Genomic DNA, 16,807 nt, shown 5'->3' on the forward strand with positions numbered 1-16,807 from the left:
CATTGATATGCAGAACTGATATGCAGCACTGATGAGCACTGATAGGTGGCACTGATGGGTGGCATTGATGGACAGGCACTGGTGAGCAGGCATTGATGGCAACTAAAAGGCAGCACTGACTTGCATCACTGATGGGCACAGATTGGCATCACTAATGGCCACACATTGGCATCACTGGGCACAGATTAGCATCACTGATGGGCACTGACTGGCATCACTGCTGGGCACTGTTGGGGTTGCACTGATGATCAGTGCCCTGATTATCTCTACAGGTCTCCCCTGTGAATAGATGCCGCTGACCGGCTGACAGTGTGAGGCGAAGAGAGACAATGACCGGCACTTCCTTGTTTTCATGTGCTTTCATGGACACATGGGTAAAGAGCCGCATCATCAGTTCTTTACTGAGATTGGAGTCATGCCTTGTCCCAGGGACACAGCTCACCGAAGATGGCAGCGCTGCTCGCCCCCGCAGACACCTGATCTCACTGTGACGGGGCGACGTCACAGGATGTCACCCCAGAACGCGAGTGGCGGTTAAAATCTAAGTTTACCTATAAGCTAGAAATATAAAATCAGCACAGGGGCATTACTTGCATAACCCAAGAAAAAAAAACTTGAATTTAGCTCATCCGCCTCCTCGCTTAACAAAACAAAAAACTCTCACAGCCCACTCTACATCTCAATAAGGCAAAAAATTTAATGGTATGAAAACGTTATGAAAAACTACATATAAAAGCACACATATGACAAGACACATACCGTATTTATCGGCATATAACACACACTTTTTCCCCCCTAAAATCAGGGGGAAATCGGGGGTGCGTGTTATACGCCGATCCCCCGCGGTCTCTAAACTTCTCTGCCGCTTTCAGATATTTTCGCCTATTTTCGGCCACATTCGGCCGTTCTCCGTGGCTTTCGGAAAGCCGAAAGCCGCCGAGAACGGCCGAGTGCGGACGAAAATAGGCGAGAAGGGCCGAAAATAGCCGAGAACGGCCGAGTGTGGCCGAAAATAGCCGCTGAGAACGAGCGCCCAGGACATTCGCTCTGTATCTCGGCGGCGCCATTTTTAAAATGGCAAAGACACTGACAAGCCTGCAAACGACTGACAAGGCTGCAATGCAAGGCTGCAATGCAAGGCTGTAAATGACTGACAAGGCTGCAATGCAAGGCTGAAAATGACACTGATAGGGCTGCAATGATGGGCATTTAAATGTAAGTTTTTTTTCCTTAAACTTCCTCCTAAAAGTTTTTTTCTTTTAAATTCCCTCCTAAACTTTGGGTGCGTGTTATACGCCGGCGCGGGTTATACGCCGATAAATACAGTACATTGCTAAAAGAATGTGACCACCTCTAAAGTTGTATTGTAGAACCATAAGTGCTTTTGTGTTGTATACAATCGCTGCCACCCTCGGTGAACACTGCCACAGGCACCCAGGCCTTGCCGATTGGTGAGTATGGGGTCTTTCCTTTTTCTGTAAGGCCCCTCTTACTGTTTGTCCATCATTTATTCATGTGTTAAATTACCTTTTTGGTCATTCATTTCCAGATATATCCTACATGCATCCACCCCTGAAGAGCGAGTCACATATTGCGACACGCGTTGGGTGTTACAGATGTTATGTATACTCATGTATTTCTAATGCAATGTGATTGTCAGGTCACCTTGAGGCGCGGTGACAGATGCACACCGTAGGGATCAGGAGTGCACCACAAGGTTGTGGACCCTGAGGCTGACTGCTGCAGACGGAAGACAGATCCCACCGGGGTTAGAGCGTAAGATTCCCTGGGGCGCGGAGTCTAAGAGCCAGCAGGTGTTCACCAGCGCCTCTAGTGGTGAGGATGGACTTGGCTGCAACTGGCTCCAGGTTGCGACCCCCAGGTTCCCCCAGCACACACCCACAGTAGGCAACAGGTGGATAGGGATAGCGAGGGACAAAGCCAAGGTCGGGGCCACAAGCAGACAGGAATAGTCAGGGACACGCCAAAAGGTCAGGATCACAGGCAAACAGGGATAGTCAAGGACACGCCAAAGTCAGTAATGGAACAACAGACGAGCACACGGCAGGTAACAGGAAGCTAACACACAAAGGTTGATCAGCAGGGTTGGCCTGCAGTGCACAGGTTAATATAGAGTCCTCTGATAGGAGCTAGGGTGGAGCCATGCCAGAGGATGGATTACAAAAGCAGTCAGGTGAGGGTCGGCTGGTCTCTAGAGATGAACACATGGAGACAGGTAAGCAGACAAACACTATTGCAAAACCATGACAGTGATCTTTAACCATGTACAATTGTATCGGCATTGACTTTGTTTTTGCTACTCTTTTATGTGTGATTATTTCTGCAATAAATGTTTTTATAATACTTATATTTGTCAATTTAATCAGCCTATTGTGCACACCTCATATAAAGTCCCAAAGGGTGACACCTTTGTTTTTATTGTACTATTAGGGATGGAGGTGTGTCACTGGTGACACCAGACCTTTCTTTTATTTCTTTTGTGTTGAATATAATGTCCTCTATATTAGCACTGAGCTTCTTATGAGAAGAAACATAGATGGAATTGTACACCCCGGTAACTGGAAAAATGATCCCGTGTGGTAAAGGAGTGAAGATGAACCACTGAAATCATAGATGTTGCACCAAAGTCCCAGCTCCAATTGAACACGGACCAATGGCAAATGGGGAAGACAACCAAACACTGGCTTAAATGTTTCCGAAGGCTGGTAGTAGTGGTCTAGAGGAGGTTCAAATGTCAGGAACAAGATGTGAAAGTGAAGTATCTTTCATGTATTCTATTGTAAAATCACTCTGTATCCTAGACTCCCTCCCTCGCACTAGAAATAGATGCACAGTCTTTGTAGAGCACTGGGCTACCAATAAGATTCCTGTGGAGTCCTATGGAGTACATAATGCGGACTAAGTAGGTTGTTACACAGTCACTATTCCTTCAAGATAAAATATCGAACATGTACCTATCTGGTCCTAGGGTGCTTCATCAAACTCAATGCTTGGTCATCACAGGTTGTGCCATGCTTCAAATCCTCAGGGTGATATTGTTGTGGTCACAACATCAGAGGTGGTCACATAAATCGACTGACTTCAATTGAACTTCTCCTGGCTTCTTCAGAGGCTAAATCAAAAAGCGGTCTGCTGCCATGTGTCAGCCCTTGTCTTTAAATGGCTGCTGGGGCATTACTTACCTTCAGCGAGATGTGTCCCTTGTGCTGCTGTGTCCGTTCGCCAAAGTTTTCCTTCCCTGATCCCATATTCTTCCAGTGTGGCAATGGTTGTAGGTGGGGTGAAGCGTGGTGCAAAGACAATAATTCCGACGGGCAGGTGCAATAGAACTTGTATTGAAGGAATGCAACAACAGTACACAACAAGCCTGGTGGGACAGCCATTCAGCTGGTCACATTCACAGTTCAGTAATGTAATAGAGTATAATTCCAGATGGAATGACAGCATCTCTTGAGAGGGGACTAAATGCGGCCTGGCCGCCTGGTCCCAATCAGGAATTGGTCCAGCAGTGATGAGGCCCTACGCTTACCCTCCTCGTCAGGAACCTTTCCCTAGTGTTGTTACTGCCCTTCACAGACAAGGTACCTGGCCCTTTCTCTATCCACTCACCAAAGTGTGCCAAAATCCAGGAGCCAGGGCCTTAAATAGGCTTTGCCTGACCCAAGATGGCTGCTTGAGTCACATGGGGCAGCAGCATCCAATAGGATAGCTTCCCCAGTGACCCAGGAAACCATAGTTAACCTTGTTCCTCCTGACTTCCTTTCCAACAACAGTGCTACTACAGCTAAGCACCACCTGTTGTAGAGAAAATAGATGGTTACTAGAAATAAGGGGCTGTGACTGGCTCACATTAAGGTTGCCAACTATGCCTGCAATTTCCACCCAGCTGTCCCATGAATAAAAGCCATTGCTACTGGAGGATGCTGGTGGATGATTGATAGGTCAGCACCTCATTCATAGATTGTTTTTCATTCATAGAAGCTGTAGTGACGGCTCCTCTGAATGAAGAAGCTGAGAGGAAAGGGAGGGCAAAGTTAGGCATTCTTTATGATTGTAAAACTAGAGAACCTCGCTAACTCACAATAAGGTGATATAATGCCCACCTATCGGGGCCACCCTCCCCTTAACCAACCTTACAAACCCCAGTGCTAATTAATCAGGCCAATAAAAGATGAAAATTGCTCCCCAATATATTGACTCTAAACTTAGTGATATGAACACAATAATAAAACTCAATAGAAAAAGTGTATAAATGCTCCAAATAAATGAAACAAAATATGTGACTGATAATAAACAAATCTTCTAGATCATCATCAAAAATAAGCTGGTGACCAGAACCGTGACTATTAAACGTATGAATTGTATAAATAACTAGATGCAAAAAAAGTCCATCCAGAAATCTTCTGCTGTGAGCCGTGTAGAATCCACCACCACCTATGTAAAAAATGGCTTCTGACTAGACCCCTCTGTTTTCTTTGGACTTACCGTTACCTCACCTGCTCACTGAGTCCGTTTTAGGGGTCCCGTGGATTAAAGAATGTTAGCTTCGACACTTAGTCCTTTTTCCAAAGATTTATTTGAAAGAACATGAAGTTTTGCAATAGAGGGATAGAGGGTTAAGGGGAGTTCAGGTACCTTGCAATTGCGGGTTAGAAGTATTTCCTTGATCCAGAGGACAAACAGCTTCCACAGACTGAATCTAGCAATCACCGGATACGCCTCTCTCACTGACCTAGCAGCCGGTGAGATGCTCGAAAAAAGTCTCTGCCACAGACTTGTCATTATAACAGAATCATTGTGCAATCCTCTGCCACAGGACGGTACAACCATCAGCTTGTTGAGAAATGTAAGAACTGTCACACAGTACTAGGGATGAGCTTCGTGTTCGAGTCGAACGTACGTTCGACTCGAACATTGGCTGTTCGTCCGTTCGGCGAAGTCCGAACATTTTGGTCCGTTCGCGTCAAATTCGTGTGGCGCTCACGGCCCACAATGCACTGCGATGGCGCAGTGCATTGCTGGCTCATGATTGGCCAAGCATGCACTGTGACCCCGCATGCTTGGCCAATCGCAGCGCCAGCAGCGAGGAGAGCCATGATTGGCCACAAGCTCAGGCTGTGTAGTGCATGCCCCACACTATATAAGGCCGCCATCGTGTAGTGTGTTGGCGTCTGAAGCAGTGGGTGTTCTGTGTACCTTCAACACAGTACACACCGATCGTTTTCGGCCACTTTTCTATCTTGCTGTTGTGTAGTGGTTATTGTCTGCGTGCCCTGACCGCAGTATACACCGCTATATTCACCTCACCTATATAGCTAGTGATCTATCTTTAATAATAGAGCTTGCAGTCAGTAGTGTTAGGAGATAGTGCGTGCTGTCTGCGTGCTCTGTACCCAGTACATACAGCTATATCCACCTACATAGCTGTTCTCTATTTGAGCCCACTTGCCATCTGCAGGAGTTATTGGAAGTTGTGTGTGCCTCCAGCACAGCACAGTATACATCTGTATATACCCCTTTATCTCTGGTGTTCTCTGGTTATTGTCTGCGTGCCCTGACCGCAGTATACACCGCTATATTCACCTCACCTATATAGCTAGTAGTAGTGATTTATCTTTTATAATAGAGCTTGCAGTCAGTAGTGTTAGGAGATAGTGCGTGCTGTCTGCGTGCTCTGTACCCAGTACATACCGCTATATCCACCTACATAGCTGTTCTCTATTTGGGCCCACTTGCCATCTGCAGGAGTTATTGGAAGTTGTGTGTGACTCCAGCACAGCACAGTATACATCTGTATATACCCCTTTATCTCTGGTGTTCTCTGGTTATTGTCTGCGTGCCCTGACCGCAGTATACACCGCTATATTCACCTCACCTATATAGCTAGTAGTAGTGATCTATCTTTTATAATAGAGCTTGCAGTCAGTAGTGTTAGGAGATAGTGCGTGCTGTCTGCGTGCTCTGTACCCAGTACATACCGCTATATCCACCTACATAGCTGTTCTCTATTTGAGCCCACTTGCCATCTGCAGGAGTTATTGGAAGATGTGTGTGCCTTCAGCACAGCACAGTATACATCTGTATATACCCCTTTATCTCTGGTGTTCTATAATAAAGGCATCTGCAGGAGTTAGTGGGTGTTGTGTGCCTCCAGCACAATATACACTACCCAACTGCTGTTTTACCCAACTCCCTTTAGGCCATTACCATGTCTGGAAGGCCAGCAAGGAGAGGCAGACAGGCGCGAGCCGATAAAAGAGGGCAAGCAGGCTCTGTGTCTAGAGACAACAGTGCTGGTCGTGGACGCGGTGCATTGTCATCAGCACGTGGCCATGGGACATGCTTGTCCTTCTTTTCGGGAGCTGGACATGTTGAACCGCAACATGCCAACGACTTGGTAGAGTGGATGACCAAGCCCTCTTCATCCTCCTCATCCTCTCTCACCCAGTCTCAGGGTAGTAGCAAAGCAGCTGCCAACGCATCGTCTTCCCTCCTCTCAATGTCATCATCAGTGACTCCTTCCCTAGACCCACCACGTCCTCCTGAGGAGTCTCCTGAACTCTTTGAGCACAGTGTTGGGTACATGCTCCAGGAGGATGCCCAGTGTTTTGTGGGCTCTGATGATGACACTCAGCTAGAGGAAGGCAGTAGCGTGAGCGCAGAGAGAGGGGATGCTCAAGAAGGACAGCAATCTGGCAGTCATGTTCCACAAGCTGCAGCATACTGCCAGGTTTGCTACAGCGATGAAGAGGGAGGGGATGATGAGGGCACTGACTCCACGTGGGTGCCTGGAAGGAGGGAGGAGGAGGAGGAGGAGGAGGAGGCACATGTCCAACGAGGCAGGATGCCCTCCAGGGGCCAGCTTAGGGGCAGCACACCGACTGAATACACCGCAGAGCTCCGCCTGTGCAGAGCGCTGCCTCTGCGCGTTATTCTAAAAGTTCTTTGGTGTGGGCCTTTTTTGAGACGAGTGCATCAGATTGCACCGCTGCTATTTGCAACATATGTCTCAAGCGTATCTCACGCGGCCAAAACATCAGCCGCTTGGGCACCACATGCTTGACCAGACATATGTTGACCTGCCATGCAGCTCGTTGGCAAGCGTAACTCAAAGACCCACACCAAAGAACAAAGCGGACCTCTCCTTGCTCCTCATCAGCTGGCATCTCCAACCCCACTAGACCTTCAGTCCTCTCTGAAACCTGCTCTGAGAGGAATGAAGGTGTAGAATTAGGTGTGTCACAGCCAAGTGCTTCCGGGAACTCTGCTAGCGGTAAACCCACGTCCGATTATAGCAGGCAAATGTCCCTGCCCCAGCTGCTGGACCGGCGGAAGAAGTTCACTCCCAGCCATCCACATGCCCAGCGGTTGAATGCTAGCTTGGCTAAATTGCTAGACCTTCAACTGCTACCTTTTCAGTTGGTAGACTCGGCCCCCTTCCGTGAGTTTGTACAATGTGCGGTTCCTCAGTGGCAGGTCCCCAAACGCCACTTTTTCTCACGGAAGGCGATTCCGGCTCTCTACCGGCATGTGGAAGGCAATGTCCTTGCCTCGCTGGACAGGGCGGTCAGCGGTAAGGTGCATATTACCACTGACTCATGGTCCAGCAGGCATGGATAGGGACGTTACCTGTCTTTCACGGCTCATTGGGTCACTCTTCTGGCAGCTGGGAAGGATGCAGGACAAGGTGCAGTAGTGTTGGAGGTTGTTCCGCCACCACGCCTCCAAAATGCTACTATTGGTTGTGACACACCTCTCTCCTCCACCCCCTCCTCTTCTTCTTCCTCCATGGCCTCTTCCTGTGCTCTGTCCTCAGAACCAGCGGTGCTCCGTAGGCGTTCCAGGGGCTACGCAAGTACACAGGCAAAACGATGCCATGCCGTGCTTGCGCTGGTTTGTTTGGGGGACAGGAGCCACACTGGGGCGGATGTTTTGTCAGCTCTGCAGGGGCAGGCCGAGAGGTGGTTGACGCCACGCCAGCTTAAGCCAGGAATGGTGGTTTGCGACAATGGCACCAACCTCCTCTCCACCCTCCGACAGGGACAACTGACCCATGTGCCCTGTGTAGCTCACGTCCTTAACCTGGTGGTGCAGCGGTTCTTGGGCAGGTACCCCGGCTTACAGGATGTCCTGAAGCAGGCCAGGAAAGTCTGTGTGCATTTCCGCCGATCATTTAATGCCTGTGCTCGGCTGGCTGAGCTCCAAAAGGAGTTGAACCTGCCCAAGAACCGCCTTATATGTGACATGCCCACCAGATGGAACTCAACATTGGCCATGCTGCAGCGGCTGCACACGCAGCAGAGGGCCATCAATGAGTACCTGTGCGACTACGGCACCAGGACAGGGTCAGGGGAGCTCGGTTTTTTCTCACCACGCCAGTGGGGCATGATCAGGGATGCATGCACTGTCCTGTCACCGTTTGAGGAGGCCACAAGGATGGTGAGCAGTGACAGTGCATGCATCAGTGACACTGTAAATCTTGTCCACCTCTTGGAGCATACGCTGCGTGGAATAATGGACAGGGCACTTGAGGCAGAACAGAGGCAGGAAGAGGAGGACTTCCTTGCCTCTCAAGGCCCCCTTTATCCAGACAGTGTTCCTGCTGTGCCACCCATCACACAAGAAGAGGATGAGGAGGAGGAAGAGGAGGAGGAGGATGATTGTGTCAGCATGGAGGTGGAGGCTGGCACTCAGCATCAGCATCAGCAGCAGCAGCAGCAGTCTTGTAGGGATGATTTACAGTCCCAAGAAACACGTGGACTTGTACGTGGCTGGGAGAAGGTAGCTGCGGATCATGTTGTCCTTAGTGACCCAGAGGACTCCGGACCAAATTCCTCAGCTAACCTACGCTGCATGGCCTCCCTGATCCTGCAAAGCCTGCGGAAGGATCCTCGTATTCTTCGGATCAAGGAGAGGGACCATTACTGGCTGGCCACTCTCCTTGATCCACGGTACAAGGGTAAGGTTGCCGACCTTATCTTGCCATCGCAGAGGGAGCAGAGGATGAGACATCTCCGGGAGGCCTTGCAGAAAGGTCTGTGCAACACGTTCCCAGAGACTGGGAGGTTACAAACTCCTGGTCCTGGACAACGTGTTGCTGAGGCATCGGTCAGAAGGAGCGGTGGAGAAGGTGGCCGTCTGACTGATGCTTTCAGACAATTTTTTAGTCCGCAGCCCCAAGGTATGATCGGTTCCAGCACCTATCGCCATCGTCTGATTTACATGGTGCAGGAATACCTAGGGGCAAGGTCAGACTTGGACACCTTTCCCACCGAAAATCCTCTGGCTTACTGGGTCTTGAGGATGGATCACTGGCCAGAGCTTGCACAGTATGCAATTGAGCTACTGGCCTGTCCTGCATCCAGCGTTCTTTCGGAACGCACCTTCAGTGCTGCTGGTGGCTTTGTTACCAATCACAGGGTGCGCCTGTCCACCGAATCAGTTGATCGACTCAAGATGAATCAGTCTTGGATCACCCACAGCTACCAAGCACCTGAAGCTGATGTAACCGAATAATTTTTTTTGAAATACCACATCCCTTCAAGACTGCCTATGCTGATGCTGAGTGACTGTCCTATTATGTTGATTGTCTATCCTCTTCCTCCTCCGCTGATATGTTGGAAGAACATTTCTGGTTCTGGTTGATGCCATCAGCCCAATTTTTCTGCCCCTGTTTAACAGGGGCGTTTAAGTACAATTTTTGATGCAATGCTTTGCAGCAGGGCTAATTCCTGCATTAAAACTAGAGTATATGGCAGAGGTTGCAGTGTGGTGGCACCAGCACCAGTGCCTAAGGCCCAATTTTTCTGCCCCTGTTTAACAGGGGCGTTTAAGTACAATTTTTGATGCAATGCTTTGCAGCAGGGCTAATTCCTGCAATAAAACTAGAGTATATGGGAGAGGTTGCAGTGTGGTGGCACCAGCACCAGTGCCTAAGGCCCAATTTTTCTGCCCCTGTTTAACAGGGGCGTTTAATTACAATTTTTGATGCAATGCTTTACAGCAGGGCTAATTCCTGCATTAAAACTAGAGTATATGGCAGAGGTTGCAGTGTGGTGGCACCAGCACCAGTGCCTAAGGCCCAATTTTTCTGCCCCTGTTTAACAGGGGCGTTTAAGTACAATTTTTGATGCAATGCTTTGCAGCAGGGCTAATTCCTGCAATAAAACTAGAGTATATGGCAGAGGTTGCAGTGTGGTGGCACCAGCACCAGTGCCTAAGGCCCAATTTTTCTGCCCCTGTTTAACAGGGGCGTTTAAGTAAAATTTTTGATGCAATGCTTTGCAGCAGGGCTAATTCCTGCAATAAAACTAGAGTATATGGCAGAGGTTGCAGTGTGGTGGCACCAGCACCAGTGCCTAAGGCCCAATTTTTCTGCCCCTGTTTAACAGGGGCGTTTAAGTACAATTTTTGATGCAATGCTTTGCAGCAGGGCTAATTCCTGCAATAAAACTAGAGTATATGGAAGAGGTTGCAGTGTGGTGGCACCAGCAGCAGTGCCTAAGGCCAAATTTTTCTGCCCCTGTTTAACAGGGACATGTAATTACAATTCTTGATATAATATTTCACAGGAGGGCCCCTTCCTGTGCCCACCCAGAGTAACGGTGAGGACTTATAGTGTTGTGGCACCAGCACCACAACCACCAAAGGTCAATTTTTCTACCACTGTTCAACAATGGCATGTAATTACAATTCTTGATATAATCGTTCACAGCAGGGCGCTCCAGCGCCCACCAAGAGTCACTTTCAGGGCTTGTTGTGGCAAAACCAACACCTTGTTCCGCCATTTCTGCAGAGCATATAGGGCAGGCCCCTACTTTCAAACATCCAACTTACAAACATCTCCTACTTGCAAACGGAAGGAGACAACAGCAAGTGAGATGAAAAAAGATGGACGAGAAAACAAATTATACAGGGGTGATAACCCTTCCCTATGTTTTCCAAAAAGCTTAAAAATAGTTTTTTTGACTGGAGCTACACTTTAAAAATGTACCGGTTGAAAATTACAAACAGATTCAACTTAACACAACAAACCTACACAGTCCCTGTCTTGTTTGCACCGCCTGTATACTGCTGTTCTGAGTATATAGGGCCTGGGGGCCACACGCATTTCCTTTTTTTAATATGGGTACAGGGTTCCCCTTAATATGCGTACAAGACCCAAATAGGCTGGTAATGGGCAGGGAGGGCTACCCATGCCATTTTTCTCAATGATTTTCAACCATATTGCAGGAACCAGATATAACATTAAAACCGCAAGCAGTTTTAAATGGTGTTATTTCCGTTTAATGTCATTTTGTGCAGGGACTGTTCTAAACACGGGAAACACGTGGCACTTCACAGGCATACTACAGACACCCCCCAGGCACCATATTTAAAGGAATATTTCACTTTTTTTTTTCACTTTAATCGTCATTAAAATCAGTGCTCCCGCCAAAACTGCCATTTTTAAAAACATTTTAGGCATTGACCCATGTCCCCTGGGGCAGGAGCCAGGTCCCCAAACCCTTTTTAGGACAGTATCTTGCATATTAGCCGTTAAAATTAGCACTTTTCATTTCGAACGTTCGAGTCCCATAGACTTCAATGGGGTTCTAACGTTCGTTCGAATTTGGGGTCCGTTCGAAAGTTCTGGTGTGAACCGAACCGGGGGGTGTTCGGCTCATCCCTACACAGTACCAGTTTCTTTCAGCCAGTCCGGCGGTACTATGTGGTAGGTGACCCGGGATGCGTCCTCCAACTGAGTCTCCAGGCTCTTCCAGAAATACCAGCCTTGTTGCTCGGTCCTCTCCTGAAAAAGTCCTCCCCTGGATCCTCCAGTCGCTTGGCTTCTCCCTGCAGGCAAGACAGCACAGGACCACCCCTGGATCGGTAGGCCCCAAGACTTTTGGGCCCACCATTTCAGTTACAAAGCCTGGGGCCAGCCGGCCCAGAGACATAGAGAAAGGCAGCACACACCTCAGGCCAGGAGGGCCACGGGGTCAGGATAATGAACCTCAAAAATATGTACCTTAAATACCCCTACCCAGAATGCACAGCGGGTGAACCACTCCCACCGGGGCTGTTTCTGAGTAAATGGGGTACCCAATGCATTCAGCCTGTTGCATTTCCAACACTTGCCGGTGGTGACAGCGACACCTACGGCCAAGTGGAAACTAGCACAACCCAGCTGAACTGATACAGAAACCAGAACTTTGACATAATTAGTCTGAGCCAAACTGCAGGTTCAGACAAACTTGAATTTACAAAAAAAAAACAATAGCATCTGCTAATTAGGAGCAGGGCGCTACACTTGTATTAAGCAAAATATCGAGACCATCACTTCAGAACTCCATGTTTGAAAATGCTAACATCCAAGGTGCCTTGTTTACCTAATGATTTCAATAATTTCTAATCTTATGGTGAATATGGGTTTTAGAGCCTTGGATTCCAATAGGGGGAATTTGATTCTTCAGTGGGGGATGTCTTCTATTGTAGTCGTTCTAATGAGGCATCTCTTGGGTACACAAGGAGCACTATAAGGCTCTTGGATTATCAACATGTCAGTAGTACAAGATGAAAACACCACACAGTATTGGAGTGTGCATATAATTTATTGTTCACATTATCGTTTTGAAAAGGATTTATTTTGGGGTTTGCTAAAAGATCCACTTTAATCAGGGTTTCAAAATGATATGCAAATGTAGATCTGGATGGCAGAAGGTGATGTCCGAATACCTTGGACAAATGATTTGTGGAGGTGCATAGAGCCTGTTTCAGTTGCACTGACTGTAACCAGGTCTGTGCTCCTTCACAAATAGTATATCCAAGGTACTTACCTCTTGCTACCTGATTTAGTTGCCCCCTTAACTGTTCGATTCGTCTAGGGGGAAAGGAACAGTGAAGAAATACTTACCTTATTACTCATTCCTCCAGCAGCTGGTGTAATCCTCTGTATGGGCCCTTGATGTCCTGGCATTATATGTAATGACATTGCGGGCTTTGATCAGATGAGCCTTAAAGTGGTTCAAGGTTTTTTTCTTACCTTCATGCATTCTATACATGAAGGTAAAAATCCTTCTCTGTGCAGAAGCCCCACCAGCCCCCCCCCCCCCAATACTTACCTGAGCGCCATTGCAATTCAACGATCATCGGCTCTCTGAGGACTCTCCCTCTTCATTGACTGAGACAGCAGTGAACGCCATTGGCTTCCACTGCTGTAAATTACAGCCAGTGAGCCAATGAGAAGATAGAGGAGGCAGGGCCAAGCCACGACTCTGTGTTTGAATGGGCACACAGAGCAGTCGCTCTGGAATGGGCCTGCTTGGGAGCCCCCATTGCAAGCTGCTTACTCTGGGGGCCGGTGGGAGGGGCCAGGAGTGGTGGTGGGGGACCCGAGAAGAGGAGGACCAGGGCTGCTCTGTGCAAAACTTCTGCACATAGCAGGTAAGTATAATATGTTTGTTATCTTAAAACAAAAATGGCCTTTAATAATAGAAAAGCTACTTTTTGGGACCAGTTGTGGGGTGGGGAGGAAGCCGGTGGAAGCAAGTATTTGACTTTATTCTTTACCTCTAGAGCAATGGTCTCCAAACTCTGACCTGGGGGCTGGATGCGGCCCTTTGCTTGCTTTTATCTGGCCCTTGATGCAGTATTTCATTCACTGATACCAACGAAGGGGCATAGTTTCTCCCAATGACTCCAACAATAGGGTTCAATGACACCAATGATGGGGACCATTTCTCCCAATTACACCAAGATGGGGCATAATTACTCTCAATGACACCAACAATGGGGCACAATTCCTCTCAATGACACCAAAGATAGAGCACAATTCCTCCCAATGACACTAACAATAGGGCAAAAGTCCTATCAATGACACCAATGATGGGGCACAGTTCCTCCCAATGACATCAACAATGGGGCACAATTCCTCTCACTGACACTAACGATGGGGCACTATTTACTCTAACTAATGCTGGGACATTTTTTTTACTCCTGATGGCCACAGTCTGACCCCCTAAAGCCTGAAAGACAGTAAACTTGACCTTTGTATAAAAGTTTGAAGACCTCTGCCCTAGACTATATAAGTGTAGTGCCCTCCTAGATAGGTGGTAGGATTAGTGAGATTTGGTGCTGGCTCACTGTGTTCAATGGAGCTGGGTGTGCTCTTGTTAGGTACATTTAGCTTGCCTCATTGTAACCATTTTGGCTGCATTTGTTGTGTCAGGCAAATCTAGATGTGCTCACCATAACCAGTGCAACTGATTAAGTAGGTCAGTCCAGTGTTCTCTAGCTGTTGCTAGTCTGATTGCTCCCTCTGCCTTCCAGAGAGTTGTAAAATTCTCTGGAACATATGGATGAGGAGCTATGCAGATGGCAGTATGAATATTTATGCAGCCTTGGCCAATCCCAGGGAGCAGGGCCCTGAAGGCTGCTGGGAGTTTGTATAAATACTCTAAAATACTGAGCTTCTCTGTCTTTTCCTGTAGAGGATCTGTCCAACCTGGAGGGCGGTGGTGGTGCCATGTGCTGTCTGTTTGTGAGGCCTCAGGTGGGAGACTTGAAAGCCTGGGTGCTGAAGTTACAGAGAGCTGACTGAGGGTCTTTCTGCTTAAGATCTAGTCTGGTATCCAGTGGAGGCTGGTGCTTCATTTTTGGAGGGGGCAGAAAACAAACCACCCACCACCACCCCCCAACAATCCTAGTACTACTCACCCCCTGAACACGGCTGCTCTGAGTCTAAAGCCTGGGGCTGATACTGGCTCTATCATGGTTACTTCATTCTTTGAGCATCCTGTCCCAACCCTGGACTGGCTATGAGCTCCCTCATAAGACTAGCAGCGGAGTCTCTCACCCCCGTTGTCCCTGCCCATGGCACTGCAGGCCGAATCCCCCTGAATGTCACCCTCTGCTCACTCTGGGGGGGGGGGGGATCCCTCCCCGGTCCACACATGGAGATCCATCCTGCTGGACCTGAGGCTCAGGGAAAAGATGGCTCCAGGAAATGAATGAGATATAAGGCTGCTGGGCTCCCTACTCATCGCCACCTGCTTCACCCTGCATCTCCTCCTCAGCAGCTAATATGGTCGCTTCTCCTCTCGACCAATCGGTTCTTATGACCCGCTTTCTGATTGTCTGGGAGGAGAAACAGGAAGACAATAGTGAATATTAATTCGCTATTGTCACACAACGGGGCGGGCTCAAGATGCACTTCTCTGCACCCTGAGCCCACCCTTTTTTAAAGCCAATTAGAACCTCTGGCTCTAATCATGTGCTTCAGAAAAAAAAAACGTTGAAATCCATGCATCTGGTGCCCTGTGTGTAGATTAGGGGCCGGGCATATGGATCAGGGGGGCAGCACAGCCATACTGGCCGCTACTACTAGTATCACAGGAGAAAGGTGTCGCTTGTAAGTTGGGAGGAGACAACCAATTTTCCCTGGAGGACATTTTGTGAGTACAGACTGCTGTGCGAGAACTTAAAGAATTTAGGGCTGCTGCCATCCCTCTTGTGCTAGAGAGTCAGCTGTGTGTTTGCTAAAGGGGACATCCGCTGGTATCCTGAAGAGCTTAGTCTATCTAATTCTATCTGAAGAAACTCTGCTCTTGTTGCGCTAAAGAAAGAAGTCTGTATATTGTTTCCACTACAAAGCCAAGTCCACGGTTTGCTATAAGCAAGGACTTCTGCTTCAAAGTTTCAGTTATTGTCCTCAACCTGTACATAGTTCTGTTTTTGGAGTATCCCACTCAAACCCCTCAACCCTATACAAGTTGCTCCAAAAAGAAAAACAAAAAAGACACCCCTAGACTCGTTTTTGGAGAGAAGGGTGACTGTGACCTTGGCAAATTTTCTAGCGGCTCCTGTGGGAGTAAGCGCTATACAAGCAGATAACTCTTGCTGTGTAAGGGAAAGGCAGCTAAAGACTATCTATCTCAATACTGTCGGAAAAGAAAACACCCATAGGTAATATATAGTTACTGACTGAGCTTCACAAAAATAACAACATACAGTACCTAGGATAAATTACTGCAATTCAAAATGATTTGAAAGAGTTTCATTCAGTTTATTCAGTGGAAGCTAATAAAAGGTATGGCTTCCATTTGCAGAGATACATCAATCTATTCCGTTATGCAATGAAATGAAAAGGCGTTTGATGGTTTTCTGAGAAATGTTCTTTCAGGCTGGATCACTTGATTAGCTCTCCAATATTCTGAGCCAGGCGATCATTTCAAACTGGATTTGACAATCATATCTCACTCCGTGAGACAAATCAGGTGACCTGGTGGGCCATTCTATTGTCATAGTCCCATCCTATGCTCATTTATTGATAATGATTGGGCATTATATTTAAATAAAATCCTATTTTCATAAGTCAGATGACAAAGTTTGCATAGTTCTTGCCTGTCTGGTGGTCATAGTGCCTTTGATCATAATCAATTGATAGAAAGTTCTTCATTTCAGCTCAAACACACTCTTAACATGTCAGTTTGTTTCACACTTTTATTCTAAAGAAAATCATAAATTACATAATACCATCAAATGTATATATAGAAATATTTAAGAACATGTTGTTAGTGTTGGGTAGGGCATGAATGTGACCTATGGTCTTGGATTGCCACTAGATGTCCCCATAGGTGTAGGGTTGGCTGTAACTGTAGCAGTGACTGGGATTAAGTGGTGGCCCTGTCCTGCTGGAGGGACACCATGGGAAGTAGATTCAGAGGCCAACAGCTATAGCAGTAGAGAGGCACCCACCGACCAGCTGAATAAGTATAGAAGCAGGTCACCTTGGTAGATGATACAG

The sequence above is a fragment of the Lithobates pipiens genome, unplaced genomic scaffold (genome assembly GCF_037356315.1).
Source record: "Lithobates pipiens isolate NorthernLeopardFrog02 unplaced genomic scaffold, aLitPip1_a1.2 Scaffold_3, whole genome shotgun sequence".
NCBI lineage: Eukaryota > Metazoa > Chordata > Amphibia > Anura > Ranidae > Lithobates > Lithobates pipiens.